Source organism: Solanum pennellii, chromosome 8 (genome assembly GCF_001406875.1).
Source record: "Solanum pennellii chromosome 8, SPENNV200".
Taxonomy (NCBI): Eukaryota; Viridiplantae; Streptophyta; class Magnoliopsida; order Solanales; family Solanaceae; genus Solanum; species Solanum pennellii.
This window is the reverse complement of record NC_028644.1, coordinates 55,345,779-55,362,951: the sequence shown is the minus strand read 5'-3', so window position 1 is coordinate 55,362,951 and position 17,173 is coordinate 55,345,779. Positions and strand designations below refer to the sequence as shown.

The window sequence follows — 17,173 nt, the reverse complement described above, 5'->3', positions numbered from 1 at the left end:
ATAGGCCTTTACTAAAATTGTCATAACTTTTTACTCGGAGGTTTAATTTTAGCAAGGTAGGTGACTATGAAAAGATAATTCAATTATCTATCGGTGGGTAGGTCATGGGATACCTAATTCATTTTGTGCTAAGAGTTATGATCATTTTAAGTTGACCCAACTGTATTTCCCCTTAACTGACTGCAAATTTTCCATTTACGGACCGTAGGTCCACCTATGAACCATGTTGGTCATCCATAGCTCTTGTTAGAGAGCGGTTAAAGGGAGTCTTTATTGACAGTCACGGACGACGGACCGTCGTTTGACCTACGGACCGTAAGTCCGCCCGTCGTCCAAGACTTAACCAATTTTTCTAGGCTGAAATTTTGGGGAGTTTCTGATCTCGTCGACGGTTGTGCAGGACGGACCATGGTTCAGGATACGGTCCCTCGATGCCACTGTTGGTAGCACCTGCAGATTTTTCTGAAAAACAAATTTTTGGTCTGTTTTGGATACGGGGTGTTACAAGGTGATTCAAGAGAGGTTGAGAATAGCGTTGAGTCATCAAATTTCTTACACTGATGTTAGGAGAAGGTCGTTATAGTTCGAAGTATATGATTGTATATATTTAAAAGTTTCATCTATGAAAGGTATTATGAGGTTTGGTAAGAAGAGGAAGCTTAGTCCGGTATATTGGACCTTATCTCATAGCTAAGAGAATTGGCAAATAGTGTGTGAGAGTGAGCTACCACATGAATTAACAGCGGTCCATCCAGTGTTTCACATCTCCATGTTGAAGAAGTGCATTGGCGATCCTTCATTAATCATTCCCACTGAAAATATTGGGATGAAGGACAGTTTTTCTTATGAGGAAATTCCTATTCTAATTCTAGATCACCAAGTTTGCAAGTTGAGGATAAACGATGTTGCATCAGTCATTGTACTTTGGAGAAACCAATTTATTGAAAAGCTAGGGAAGCTGAAGAGGATATGAAGAAGATATATCCACATCTCTTTGAATCTGGAGAAAATGTTGACAAAGGTACTAATTCTTTTCTTAGGACTCTTCAAATTATGAGTGAGAGCATGTTGTTTATGCATTTGCTTGTTGGGTGTTGGAACTAGATGTTACCACCCTTAGCTTAGTGAGAATAATCTCATTCAAGGATGAATGATCCTAAGGGGGAGATATTGTAAAACGTCTCGCAAATTGAAATAACTAGGAAGAAACTTAAATTTGGAAATAGTCATTTTGGAAGAATTAAAAATCTGGAAATTTAGTTAAGTTAGGACAAATGAGTTTTTGTCAAATTCAAACATTCATAACTTCTAGATTAGGATGAGTTAGGTATGCTTTCATATATGGTGGGAAAGACTTTCGAATAAACTTTCCAACGCCGCCATGTTTGGGCAATTCCGAATTCTGATGAGTAAGTTATGCCCTTTGGAAGTTGGCTTGTTAGAATAAGGAAAGTCCAATCCAAATTTTAAGGATTAGTTTGGTATTTTCCTTACCCATTCACTTTTGGTTTTTAGGGTCTAAGCTAACTGTTTCAGTTTACGCTTTTGAAAAATATAGTTAGGTTTTTTGGAGAAAGAACTCAAGAGAAAAGAAAAGAGGAAAAGCAAGATTCATCATTTTGAAAGGATTTGACTGCGGATTTCTTCAAGGATTTGATCCCACAAGGTATGTGAGTCTATCATAGCGTTGGGTTCGTTCACCCACGCATCAAGCATGTTTAGTTCAGTGAAATTTGTCCCAAAAGAGTTGGAAAATTGATGTTCTTGATATTGTATTCTTGAATTTGCATGATGTTACTGAATTAGGATGAATTGAGAAGCTTATGAAATCCTTACATTGAGTTTTAGGATTGCTTTGCTTTATTTTCTTGAGTACAGATGCTGGACATCGGGATTTAAAATGAATTAAAGTAAGATAATCGAATTTAGGTAGATTGGCGTTGAAAAAACGAAGAAGAGAAAAATCGAGCATGGTCCATGAAACAAGCCCGCGTCGCGGACCTTTTTCCCTAGTGAACAAAATTTTCCTCCGCATCGCGAAGAGTATGCGAACTCCACTGTCTCAAAATTTAATTTCGTGAATAATTACTTAGGAACATCTCAACGCCGCGGACTTGTTCCAAGACGGTGATTTCGTACTTTTTCTCAAGATTAGCTATTCCAAATCATTCCTAAACATTGCTAGACCTCTCCTATCACAAATCATAATCCTTGAATCCATACTTCAAATTCAAGGAAATTTAAGAACGCATCCAAGTAAAGCTAAGAGTCAATCCAAGTAAAGTTAAGAGTCAAGTCAAGAGATGTCCATCAAAGTTTTCAAGGGTCTTTTACAAATGTCTTAACTTTGTTTTTAAAACTCCAAATTCAAATTAAGTAAAGAGTAAAAAGTTGCGTTCATTTCTCAAAAGTTTATAAGGAAACTAAGTATTCCCTAAGAAGTTTGTAAATGTTTTCACATTTAAACAAGAAAGGAAACTGATATTTAAAAGTACCATTGAGCTAGTTTTTCAGAAAAGAGGAACCATAATATTCAAGAGAGCTTTTAAGCTAAGTTTGAGCAATTATCTCAAACCAGAGAAGAAGTTGTTTTAAACACACATGAGCTAAGTATATTTTAGGAGTAGTACTGAGCACCGATATGGGGATGTGAGTTCATATTAACTCAATCCACATAAATCATGTAGCCATCATGGGTAGAAAAGTGATCATACTTTCAAGATGATTTCTTAGTGCCTTTTAACATAGACTAGTGGATTCACTTAGTGAATTTAGGTTCTATACCGATGACAAGGTACAGAATGGTCCTTGGCAACGTTAGGTAAAACATTGTACCATCATGTAGGCTCATAGTGATGGTTGTCGGTTAGAGATTCTCCTAAAGAAATTATGGTATTTTGATATACATCATTTTATTGTATTTTTACATACATTCAGAGTTATGTTGTATTCTGTTATATACACAAAGTTGAAATCGTGTATTTAAATATGATTTTATTTATATTGTGTCTACTTTAAACTTCTTAGTTTAGTATTCATGAGTTAAGAAGAGTCAGGTAAGTGTTTCTTTCATAACCTCTATCAAGTCTAAATTCGTTAGCATTTCAACTCGCATACTCGTAAATTCAATGTACTGATGTCACTTGTCCTGCATCGTCTTATGATGCAGACGCAGGTAACCAGGATCAGCATGCAGCGCCTTGTTGATCCAGCTTGAGCATTTAGAGTCTGTTGGTGAGCCTCATTGCATCCCGAAGGACTTCTTTATTTTGCTTTCTATATTAGTTGTTAGGATGTTTTGGGGTCTGTTCCAACATCCATCTCATTTGTTTAGAGGCTTCATAAATATTCAAATGTTAGTCTTTTGAGAATTTTCATTTTCATCTATTATGTTAAAGACTTAGGATGCCAATTTTGTCAAAGTTGAAGATTAAATTTTTGAACATTCTCAAATTATGTTATTATCCAGTCAAGTTAGATGTCATTAATCCTCATAAATATGAATATAGTTTTCGGTTTGAGTTAAGTAAGTCAGGCTAAGGGTCCGCTCGAAGCCAGCAATGGTCTTCGAGTGTCAACCACGTACGGGGCGTGACAATTCGTTCGAAGTTGCAAGAGACAAGAGGACTGATTAAATTTGAGTCTTTGTATTTTATAAAACATTAACATCAAGTCAAAAAGATAAATCAGGGAATTATTTGACTATGAGGTCGCACCCATTTATTTTTATTTTATATGATAGCCACACTTTCATGAATTTCTCTCATATTTTTTTAGGAAAATTGTCCCCGACAACAGCGTGGATCGTCATAACGATTCGAGGTTCTCGTAGATAGTTGGGAGAAGACACAATGTCAAGAGACATTCAGAAAAGAATATACAACAACAAGTGGTTACAGACCACATTCAGCAGGAGGATACAAAGAATCACTCCGAGTTCGCCTAATTTTTTAAAAAAGAAAACAAAATAAAATTGTATGACATATTTGAATGAACTATGCGAACGTGATTATCATGTCGGAGAGATAAGTAGGCAACCTTTCTTGGGTTCGGTATTATTTTTTACAAAAGTAAAAAAATTAGTTTGTGCATATTGTCAAAGACATTTCTGAACGAACTATTCGAACATGATTCTCATCTTCGTGAGATACGTCGGCAAACCTATTAAGGTTCGGTATTTATTCATTATATTAAAAAAAAAGTAAAATAGTTTGTGCATATTTCAAAATCGTATCTGCACGAACTATGCGAACCTCATTCTCATCAAGGTGGGATACGTATGTAGGACTTCTTGGGTTCGGTATTCATTTTTTTAAACTTAAAAAAATAAATTCAAATAGTTTTGTTCATATTTTCAAAGTCATATATGCATGAACTACGCACACCTGATTCTCATCTCGATGAGATACGTAGGCAACCCTTTTTTGGATTCGATATTCATTCTTTAAAAAAAACATTGTGTATATATTGTAACAGTCATGTCTTCAACTAAGTTAGGAAAACGCAGTTATGAGCATGTAAATATATTCAATATGATGAAGAAGACTGACTTTGTGATAGACCATAGATTCTTGTGGTACCTCTTATTTGTACTTTTGTGATACTTGAAAATTCTCTTGCAGACGTTCAAAATAAGAATAAAATCAACCTCGTGGTTTCATGTGCATGGTGTATACAGATTTTAGATCAAAATTCAATTGCATCACACTGTTGATCTAGAACTTGACTTGAATATTATCGAGGCGAAATCCTGAAAACTATTTGGTTTTGAAAATGATTGTAGGTCTTCTTTGACCCTAATATACCTTTCAAAACCTACCAAATGACATTGATCCCTATTTTTTCCCACTTTGAACCTTGAAAACTTTTTTTGGACAACCACATCTTAGCCAATATCCCTTTTTGAGTGCTTACATTCATTATTCCTCTTTTGGACCGACCTTCTTGAGTGCACCAAAGATGTACAGAATATAAGAAAGATCCACGTTTTAAGTTGTCAAAGGCAAAAATATTAAGTTTCCCAAAATCAAGAAAGCAAAATCGTTTTTAGATAAAGAACAAAAGATTGAAAGAAATAAAGAAAGATAAAAACACATTCTTCTCCATTGATAGAACTTACGACGATAACAACACATTTGCTTTAATTTATCGTAATAGCGCAAATCCATGCATACATGCTTATTACTTACCCAATTTGCTTGGCAAATATATTTCTTCTTGAAGAAGAAATGTGCAACCATACATTCTTCTCCATTGGTGTACCCAAACAGTTCAGCAACTGAAAGGAAATAGGTTCTCCAGTAGGCAGTCCACTTAACAGCAGAATCCTTCCCATAAGTTGACTCCATTATTGGCTTTATGGAACTCTTGTTCTCATCCATTCTATTAAGCCATTCTTTGTTGCAAAATGGAGTTAAAGCTTATTATACATGCTTTATAATTCTGAAAATATCCAAATCAGTTAAGTTCACATTGTCTGTGCGTAATGTTTTCCATTAACAAGCCAATGATCAATCACAGAAACGTCATCATGCAACCAAGAATCACAATTCACAATAGTTATCAATCCAAAAATACTCTCAAACTATGTGAAACTAAACAAAAATATTATCCGTTAATAATTCGATTTGAAATGACATCAATAGTTGTTGAGAAATAAAAGAAATTCCACAATAATAATAAATAACTTTATCTTTTAGCAAAATAGTAATCGTGAAAATAAGATAAATAATTACTACGATGATATATAAAATTAGTGCATAAAATTAATAAATATTTGAGTCGTGCTAAATACTGTCCTAAGAAACTACTTCAACAATGTGAAATGTTTCCCCAAGATTAAACAAACACTTCTCTATCATAAATAGAGATTACAGAAATCAGTAAATTAATTTATATCAGAAAATTATTAAAAAATATAAAATAATAAAGCTAAAATTTAATAAGATAAAAAAACCAATAGAGAGAGGCAAAACGAGAGTGAAAAGAGGGAGCAAAAAAGTGATTGTAGTATTCTCCTTGGGTTAATTATCAAATGGAAGGGAGCAATTTATAGACTAGAAGATTGCTCAAAATTAGGAGAAGTTTCCATGACACTTGTACAAAAAGGTGACACTTGGACACAAAGATAACACTTGGAGCAAGTTAACATTAAAGAAGCCAACACATTCTTATCAATTACCATCTTTTCCAACTAAAGAATTAGCTTTTTAACTACACTTCATTTTATTAAACTTTGGCTTTTCAAGTACTTTTCTAAAATAATCTTTTGAAATAAGTAAGTTGCTTATAATATTTCACTCATTTCAAAAGATATTATAAAATATAGTTTGCTGATTTTCAGGACAAAATGCAATAGGTTTGGTGTCTTTCGAACTATGAACAAAACTTTGATAGATAAATTTAATTTACAGAATTACTGGTGAACAATAATATTTCTATGAATCAAATAATTCTAATTGTAAATCAGAGATTTTACCAATCACATTTTGACCACAATAATTTTGTTGTTCAATGCGATTTTGCGTCAATAGGTCATGTGTGTGCCTAGTATTCATAAGAACTCTAAAGACTAGGCCAAAGTCTTATAGGTGCGGTAACACTCCATTTATCATATAGGTGAATTCATCAAGTGTACATTGCTTTAAATACACCTTCCTTATTAAGGACTATGAATTCATTAAGAGTTAATACGTCATCCCTCATTTTTAGTAGCAATTCAAGCACTCTCAGTTAGTGCGCAAAACCAATATCGACTTGATATTACCCATATGAACCTACTTCATGGAATCTCCAATCACATATGCTGGGTTCCCATCTCTATTGACTATCAATTGTTCTTAAACTCGTTTCTATTGAGGTTTGAATAATTAATTTTCTTCCCATGATTTCTTTAGTGAATCGACCAAATTCAATTTTGACATCACATAATCAATTGCAATTATTCCATCTTTCAGCAGCTGCTTAACGAGATCATGCCTCAGTTTCATGTGTCTGCTCTTACAGATGTAAGATTTATTCTTTGCAATAGCAATTGCGGCTTCACAATCCCAGTGTATAAACACATGAGACAATTAATTCTTTATCAAAAGGATCATCAATTCATCCTTCGTCAAAAGGATGAACAATTCATCCTTTATCAAAGGGATCAACAATTCATCCTTCATCGAATGGATCAATTGGCAATTCATCCTTTATTAAAGAGATATTCACTAAGAAATTCTTAGTCATTCAGCCTCAGAACCAGCAACTCCAAAGCTAAAAACTCTGACTCCATAGTCAATCTAGTAATGACCGTCTTTTTAGATGATTTCCTGGATACTGCACCACCACCTAAGGTGAACTTATATCTGCTAGTGGATTTTGTCTCATTTGAATCAAAGATCAGGGTAGCATTACAAATCCCTAATAAAGTAAAAGGAAATCCACTATACATGATACCATAATTCATGGTTCCTCTCAAATATTTCATCAGTCTATTCAACGCAAACCAATGCTCATTATTGAGAATATGAATGTATCTACCGATCTACAAACAACATATGTAATATCAGACCTAGTAAAGTTTAGCAAATGCAATAGACTTTCAATAACCTGAGCATATTTAGACTGAGAAATCTCACCATAATTCTTTTTCAATTTAGAGTTAGCATCATAAAGAGTGGCTATAGGTGTCACCTCAAAACATTCAAACTTTTTAAGAAATCTTTCCACATAATGTTCTTATGACAACATTATATCATTTTCACTCCTTATTACCTTAACTCCCAAAACCATATTTACTTCACCCAGATCTCTCATATCAAAATTAGTAGACAAAGATAATTTGCTACAATTCACAACATTTAGACTTGTATCAAATATAAGCATGTCATTAACATATAAGCATATTATCACAGTCATTATCCACCAATTTAGTATAAACACATTTATCCCCTTCAAAAAAGGTAAAGTGTCTTTCATGCCACTGTTTAGGAGCTTGTTTTAAGCCATTAAGAGATTTAATTAACTTACAAACTTTATTTTCTTTTCCTAAAATAATACATCCTTCAGGTTGAACCATATAAATTCTTCTTCTAAATTACCATTTAAGAAAGCTATTTTTACATTAATTTGATGAATAAAAAGCTTGTGAATTGACGCTAAGGCAATGAAAATTCGAATAGAAGAAATTCTAGTCACTGGTGCAAATGTATCAATTTAATTAATATTTTATTTTGGAGAAAATCCTTTTACTACTAACTGAGCTTATATTTATCTATAGATCCATCAGGATTAAGTTTCTTTTGAAAATTCATGTACAACCAATAGTTTTGAACCAGGAGGTAAGTCAGTCAAAATTCATATTTTATTTTCCAAAATTGAATCAATTTCAATTTTTATTACCTCTTTCCAAAATTTAGCATCAGAAGAAGATATAACTTCAAAATAATTTAATGGTTCATTGTCAACAAGAAAAGTTTGAAAATCATTTTCATAAGAAAATATTCATTTATAGGCTTTTTGCTCCTTCGCAGTTCCTCAATATCAAAGAAATTCTCGTTGTCTCCTTTAACATATGCATGAAAAATTTTATCACGATGAAAAAATATGTTCAAAAACTTCAGCATTCTTAGTCTCAATTATAGTATATCAATCAAGCACATCATTTTTCAAAATAAGAAATCTATTGCAGCACTATGTTCAACATATCCAATAAGCAAGCAATCAGTAGTTTTAGAACCTATTTTTCTCTTCTTAGGTTCAGGCAACAAAATTTTAGCAAGACACACCCACACTTTTAAATATTTCAAGTTAGGTCTATAACCTTTTCACAATTCATAAGGAGCTTTACCAGTTCTTTATGAAAAATTCTATTCGGTAAGTGACGCACAAATAAAGTAGCTTCGCCCCATAAATTGTTAGGAGCATTAGAACTAATTAACATAGAATTCATCATTTTCTTCAAAGTTCTATTTTTCTTTCAATTACTCCATTTGACTAAGGTGAATAAGGTAGGGTTATTTCATGAATAATTTCTTCTTTTTCACATAAATCATTTAAAGATATATATTCTCCACCTCTATCAGTTTTTATTCTTTCGATTTTCCTATTAAGTTAATTTCAACCTAAGATCTATAAGCAATAAAAGCATCAAATGCATCATCCTTATTTCTAAGCAAATACAACTTGATAAATCTGAAAAAATCATCATAAAATGTCACATAGTATCTATTACCACCTCTAGTCATAGTATTTTCAAATCACTCAAATCAGTGTGGATCAAAAATAATAATTCAGTTTCTCTATTTACTGAAAAATACGACTTTTTTAGTAATTTTAGCTTCAGCACATATTTTCACATTTATCATAATTATATAAATCTAAATTGAATATTAAACCAAAAGATCACATATTTTTAATAACATTAACATGTCTTAATCTAGCATGCCATAAAGTAGGTTCAATCATATAAGTAAAAGAAGATTCATTGAAATTATCACAAATATATATTAAGAACAAATAAGTCATAGATACAAAATTCATTATCCATAAAAATATTATTTTTAGTCAATATGACCTCATTACCTTCAAAAGAAACCTTTATTCCACCTTGTCCTAATAATCTCACAGAAATCAAATTAATTTGATACTAGGAACATGCAATACATCACTTAGTGTCAAAGTCTTACCATATGTGAGTTTGGGAATAACTTTTTCCTTTTCCATGAACTTTAGTTGTCCTTTAGTCACCAAAATAAACAATATCTTCTCTTTTCTCAACTTGGGTGTATGACACAAAACCATTTTATTTAACAAATGTGTGTAGTAGTACCAGATTCTATCACTCAATTTCTCACATCGGCAATAACATTGAATTATGAAATGACCGCAATAATCATAACTTCCATTTCAGCCAAATTTATTTTTAACTTAGCTAGATTGTCATTTCTTTCCAATATTCTTTTAATGTGTATTCTTCACAAGGATTTTAGAATTGGACTTGTAACCATGTCTATTTACATACCTGTATTTTTTTGTACGGTAACCCTCCGACAGAATGACTTGAATGGTACCAGTTAAGGTAGCACCAACAACAGTATCATCAATACCATCAGTTTTTTCATGACACATAATTTGTCATAGTTTCTTAGATTGTTGGGGAAATAAAAGAAATTTCACAATAATAATAATAATAATAATGATAATAATAATAATAATAATAATAATAATAATAATAATAATTAACTTTATTATTTAGCAAAGTAGTAGTCTTGACAAAAAAAAATTACTGCAATGACGCATAAAATTAATGAATACTTGAATCGTGTTGGGCACTGTCCTAAAAAACTATTTCAACGATATGAAATGTTTTCTTAGAATTAAACAAACAATTTCCTATCTTAAATAAAGGTTTAAATAAAGATTACAGAAATCAGTAAATTAATTATTATCAACAAATTATTAGAGGGATATAAAATAATAAAGCCAAAATTTAATAAGATGAAAAAGCCAATAGAGAGAGGCATAACGGGAGTAAAAAAGGGAGCAGATTTTCCTTGGGTTAATTATCAAATGGAAGTGAGAAATTTATAGGCTAGAATATTGCTCAAAATTAGGAAAAGTGTCCATGACAATTGTACATAAAGGTGACGTTTGGACACAAAGATTACACTTGGAGCAAGTTAACATTAAAGAAGTCAACACATTCTTATCAATTACCATCTTTTCCAAGTAAATATTTAGCTTTTTAACTACGCTTTCTTTTATTAAACTTTGACTTTTCAAATACTTTTCTTAAAATAATCTTTTGAAATAAATAATTTGCTTACAACAGTTTGATAAAAAAAATAATGAAGAAGAACTCTCAAATGATTTACATCATGAAGCACACCTGAAAATAAAGGAGAAGATTGGCAGAAAGCATGTTACCTCCACTGAAGAAGTACCTAGTGATCCAATCATCATCAAACACGTTTGTAATTGAAGCAGAGAAACACTCATGCATTAATCGCTAGCAGATGGACGTATATATATGTACCTCAAAGTGGTAAGCAAATGCTTTATGGCAAAAATAATTAACAAAAAGAAGGCTATGTGCCTTCATCCATCTTGCGATCTTCTTCAGGAGATCTCCATAGTTCTTCATATGCTATAAATATAAATTTATTATTTCTCATCTTAACTGTAAATTGTAAGGAACACACTCATCTTGGCTCAATACCTCAAACATTCCAATAGACAATACTCTATCATAGGATCCTTCCATCTCGAATGTGCTAATATTTGCAAATATGATCTCTAAATTCTCCAGCTGAAGCTCCCTTTGTTATGAAGCAAGGAGTTAGTGTAGTATTAGCTATAGAATCTGTTAGTATGTGCAGTAACATACACAGTTAGTAAAAGTAGTTACAACTAACTACTGTTAACTAGATAGTAGTTGGAGGAGAGGGACATTAAAGCACGCGTTGCCGGTTCAAGAAGGTGCACAAGTATGGAGGGGTGGTAGGGTCCTTTTCGGTTTAAATAAAGTAGATATATACTATCAAAGATGTACAATTTTTATTCATTTTGATTTAGAAGCTCAATATGGATTTGTTTCTCTCTTCTACCTCAATTAGTGAATCTCCATTACTGATTCAAACATGGTAACAGAGCTTGAGGTATCACTCTGAGTATCTCTTTGTTTTCAGTGCAACAGTAAGCTTACGAAGGAGTAGTGTGCATTGTCCTAGAAGCAATGAAGATCAGAGTTCATTCAAGTTTTTTGCAATGGAGGATATAGACGCCATTAATTCAGTTATGGGACCTCTTCAGGAACTACAGGAGCTCATACAGGAGTTGATACTCATCATCCTCTTCATTTGCAGGCTGCAGGCATATGATACTCCAGGTAGTTCCTCGATCTCAATTCAACTCACTAGATCTGAAAATTATTCTCTATGAAGTAGATCTATGAAGATTAGACTACTGGAAAAGAGAAGTTGGGTTTAATTACTGGTCAGTATTCCAAGAATAAGTTTGATGCTTCACTACATGATCTTTGGGAAAATGCAACGCCATAGTCCTGTCTTGAATTATGATCTCTGTAAGCAAGGAACTGTTAAGTGCAATAGTTTATGCTAGTAGTGCTCAGCAGGTATGGACTGATTTGAAAGAGAGATTTAGCAAAGTAGATGGCTCTAGGATCTTCTACTTACACAAGGAGATTGCTACACTTAGTCTAGGAATGTCGTCTGTGTCTAGCTATTTCTCCAAACTCAAGGAATTATGGATGGAATTTGACTCTCTTATGCCATGTCCTGGTTGTGCATGTGAAGCTTCTAAGACTTACACAGCTCATTTTGAGTACCAGAAGTTGATAAAGTTTCTCTTATGGTTTAACCAGAAGTTGATACAGTTTCTCTTATGGTTTAATGAGTCTTATAATCAATGTAGAAGTCAGATTATGATGCAGGATCCAACACCTGGTGTAAACAAGGCTTACTCTCTGGTTATGGCTGAGGAAAGCCAGAGCATACTTGGTAAATCCAATTTTATAACTGTTGATAATCATGGTCTGGTGAATGATGTCATGGCATTCCTCAGCAATAATAAGAGTCATGTACCTAGGTCAGGCTGTAGTTCATACTCAGGACTGATAGAATATATGCCTTCACTTATCAGTCAATGGACCAGGTCCCTTGGCACACTAACAAGTATGAACAGAAAGTAAATGCAGTTTAAACAACACAATGATTTTACGTGGAAACCTCCTTGCTTAAGGGAGTAAAATCACGACCTATCTCACAGGATTTTCAATCGTTTTCACTAATCTTCACAAGCAAAAGTGAAACCCGATTACAACAAATGTGAGAAAAAGTTTTTAATCTCACGTTCAAGCAATAATCTTTATTGCTTGACAAGCCTAAGTAGAAGTAAATCTACCCACTAAGCTATCCCACCTAGACAACTTAGAATTTCAATACCACCCACTGATTCCTTTATAGATTCAGGAATAGTTTACAATGTAAGACCAAGAGAATATATTCTTAAAAAAACTACGCTAAATGCTCCAGAGATTTCAGTTGTTGTCTGAATAATTCTGCCGTTTGATTTTCGATAGCCTTTGCAAGTGTTCTTGAAAATTGCTTTATCAAGTTGCAAAAACTAAGAAATAATGTTTAGGAAAGTGACTTTTATATGGACAAGTCACTTTCCTTAAACTCTTTGCCATTGGTTGGAGAAGTCTGACTTTTTGACGCCGTTGGGAAATGTGCACCCACTTTCTGTACCTTCTCCAGCTGGCAGTCAATCGACTAGTCACATTGGGAACTTGGTACCTTTACTAGGTCCCTGAGTTTGTTTCATCTTCAAAACTCAAGTAAGAAACATGGTACCTTTACAAGGTCCCTGAGTTTGTCAAATCATCAAAACTGCAAATAACATTTTCCCCCTTTTTGATGATGACAAACAATGCTCAGGCACCACTCCAGCTCTGTTCCCCCTCACTGTATTCCCCCTCACACACAACTCAGCCACTTAGCCACTTACCAGTTTTACTTTCCCCTTTTGGCATCATAAAAAAGAGATATAGTAAACCAATGATGTCAATTGTAATATCATATAAGATCAAAGCTAGATAGCAATCAAACAGTAAGGGAAAAACATTCACAAAATAGATAATAGCTAGAACACCAGGGGAATAAGTTAAATAGCATTCCACAATAACATCTAGCACATTAAAAACAAACTGATAATCCAACAACTCAAAGACAAGCCACAAAAAGAAGACACAGGAGAAGATTTGAACAGGCTAGGAAGGGGGGGTTGATGAGAGAGGGACTGGATAATGAGAGTGAGTCGAGCATTGGCTGCATCATTATCCTTAATTGTCTTCTCTTGCAAGGCAGTAATCTTGGCCTTCAGCTCTGCATTTTCCCTCTCCAGGGCTTGAACCACAGAAGTACCAGGTCCTTTAGTCTGTGCAGTAAGTAGTTCAGCTTTGAGTATAGCAATTTCAGCATCTTTACCACTCAAACGCACAGTCAGCTCCTCAACCTCATGCTTGAGTTGATCCTGATCATCTATGACTTGAGCCATCTTGCTCTTGGGATTGCCTTTCCCTTCGATACACTCACATTAGACCAGGGTACTCTCTGAAAAAGTTTGTTTCACAGTCCCAATCCTGACAACACTCAGAGGAATTTTAAAATGTTTGAATACTTCAGTGAGAAAGTATCCGTATCCCATTCCATGAATGCCTTTCCTCTCGATGACAGTTTTGTACATGTGCTCAAGCACAAGTCCTGGGAGATTCAGAGCTTTGAATCTGCACAACATCTCCATCACAAACAAGTCAGCAGAAGTTGCTGAAGTCCTCTTTTCAGTCCGAGGAAGGAGAACTTTGTTAACAAATTCGAACACCAACTGGTACTCGCTCTTCATGACCTTCTTAAAAACCCCAGCAACCTTTGTTGTAGGAAGCTTAGAAACCAAGGACACAAACTCGATAGAACAAGTTTTCCCAGTCACAGACCTGGTCCCCTCTCTAGATACCCTGAGAATTTTGCCCAGCAGAAACTCATCCAGATGCACTGAAATGTCATTTACTCTTGTGAGGATACTCCCATCTTCTTTGAATTGAATGTTGTAATAGAATTCGCGCACCTCTTCTTCATAGAGAATAGGAGATTTCCTGTTGAATAGATGCATCCATGATTGAATTTCCACCATGTCATGAAGAGAGTCCATGCCGGGAAGATTGATGATTCCCATGTCAAAGACTCTTCCAGCCAACACAGTCTGCTTTCTCAAGTTGTCAACAATTTCCTGCATGTTGACCTCCTCTTCACTCCTCTGTTGGGTACCAGGTACCTGTAATCTCTTCCGTTTTCCTGCAGAACTCTTCTTCTTGGGTTTTGTTTTCTCAACCTTCTTTGGATCCTTTGACTTTGTTTTTCCTGACTTTTTCTTCTCGTTTTTCTTTTCCATTTCTTCAGCAGACACATCAATGACACCAGATTCAGGCATTCTAATGTTTGATACTTTAAAAGTTCTGGCACTCCTAATTTCAGCCGTAGATCTTGCACTAGTTTTTAAGGCATCCGCCATCAACTTCCTAGCATCAGACCTAGTAGTAGGTCTTCTTCTAGGAGTCTCTTCCACTACCTTTTCTTTGCCTTTTCTAGACACCCCAACCTCCCTTCTTTCAACCTTCCATTTAATGGGTTCCTCATCACTTTCAGAATCTGAGGAGTTAGAAGAAGGATACCTCCCAAAATCTGGAGTTTTATCAAAAATGGGTTGAGTGTCTCTTACCTCTTCTCCTTGTAAGGCCTCATTTTGCTCAGCCCTAGCCTCTTCTCTCATCATTGCAAGACTTTCGATAACCAGTTCTTCACTTGCTGCCAAAATGTTTGACTCAGACGATTTATTTCTTGGCAAGTCTCCCTCAAACAGATTGTCAGGCAACATCTCATGGTAAGGACCAGGTCCAGTAGGTATACTAGTGCTATTTAGATCTATGGAATGGAAGGGGTTTTCAGAAGTGTCATGCTGAGAACTCGAAGGAACACTAGATCTGGACTCTACTGCTGAAGGAGAGTAAAAAGCGATAGGTTCAATTTCACTGAGAGCAGTGAGCATTTGTTTAGAAGTTGAAGAAGGATCAGACATTTTTGACAAGAATAAGAACAAAAAATAGCCTTTTTTTTAAGACAGAGAAGAAAAAGGAAGAACAGATTTTGTCTTTAACCCTTTTCCCTTTTTTTTGACTGAAAGAATGTTGAGAGACGGATGAGAAATCAAAAAGAAATAAAGGGGGTTTAAAAAGGATTTGAAACGGTGCCAGGTCCTTGATTTGACGTGTCGCTTGAGGAATAAGCGATGGGACTAACGGTCAGAATGACCGATGACTGACACGTGGCATTATCAACGATCATATTTTTTCAGTTTAAAATTAATGTACAAATGCTAACCTGGACTGGCACCAGGTCCCATAACACAATTTTATCCTCATTCCCCAGTTGTTCTAGCCATGTCTTTGCTAATCTAGTCCTTTCTGAAAGTGTACCTACAATAGGTACCAAAATGATCTAATCCAGTTAGTAAATTATTAACACAAAGGATACCTGTACTGCAAATTTAGCCATCAAAGGAATTCAACTGTTGAAGCTCCGGATTTCAGTTAGAGATCATCATGCCCAACTTCATTCTATTTCTCTCAAATTGATCTTTACTGAGAGCCTTGATGAAGATGTCTGCAATTTGTTCCTCTGTTGGACAATATGTAAGCACAATATTCCCTTTTTCAACATTGTCTCTCAGAAAGTGATGTCTAACATCAATGTGCTTTGTTCTCTTATGGTGAACTGGATTTTTTCCCATACTAACTGCACTAGTATTGTCACACATAAGAGGAATAGCTTTGATGTATATACCAAAATCCTTCAAGTGCTGCTTGATCCATAACAACTGTGAACAACATGCAGCTGCTGCAATATACTCAGCTTCAGCTGTTGAAAGAGCTACAGAATTCTGTTTCTTGGTTCCCCAAGAGATGAGTGAAGATCCAAGGAAATGAGCCATTCCAGAAGTACTCTTCCTGTCAACTTGATAACCAGCAAAATCAGCATCTGCAAAGCCAACTAGATCAAAAGTATCACCTGCTGGATAGAAAATAACCAGGTCCCCTGTCTTCTTCAAGTATCTTAGAATACGTTTTGCAGCCTTCAGATGTGAATCACGAGGACATGCCTAGAACCTAGCACACATTCCAACACTGTAAACAATATCAGGTCTGCTAGCAGTCAGATATAACAAGGATCCAATGATTCCCCTATACATAGTTTGATTCACAAGAGGATCAGATTCCTCTACTACCAGCTTGGAATTTGTTCCCATAGGAGTATCAATAGGTTTTGAGTCAAACATATTGAATTTCTTCAGTAGCTCCTTAATGTACTTCTCCTGACTGATTGAGATTCCATTTGATGATTGCTTGATTTGTAGACCAAGAAAGAATGTCAGTTCACCCATCATGCTCATTTCAAATTCCTTTCCCATTAATGATGAGAATTCTTCACACAGGTGTTCTGAAGTAGCTCCAAAAATTATATCATCCACATAAACTTGAATAATAAGCAATTCTTGTTCTCTTTTTAATAAGAACAAAGTATTGACTATTTTTCCTCTTTTGAAACCATTCTTGAAC

At 34.5% G+C, this 17,173-nt stretch overlaps 1 pseudogene; it reads right to left on the bottom strand.

Moving 5' to 3' along the window:
- The window catches only part of LOC107027724, a 46,276-nt pseudogene that overhangs the window by 10,651 nt on the left and 18,452 nt on the right, over nucleotides 1-17,173 (bottom strand).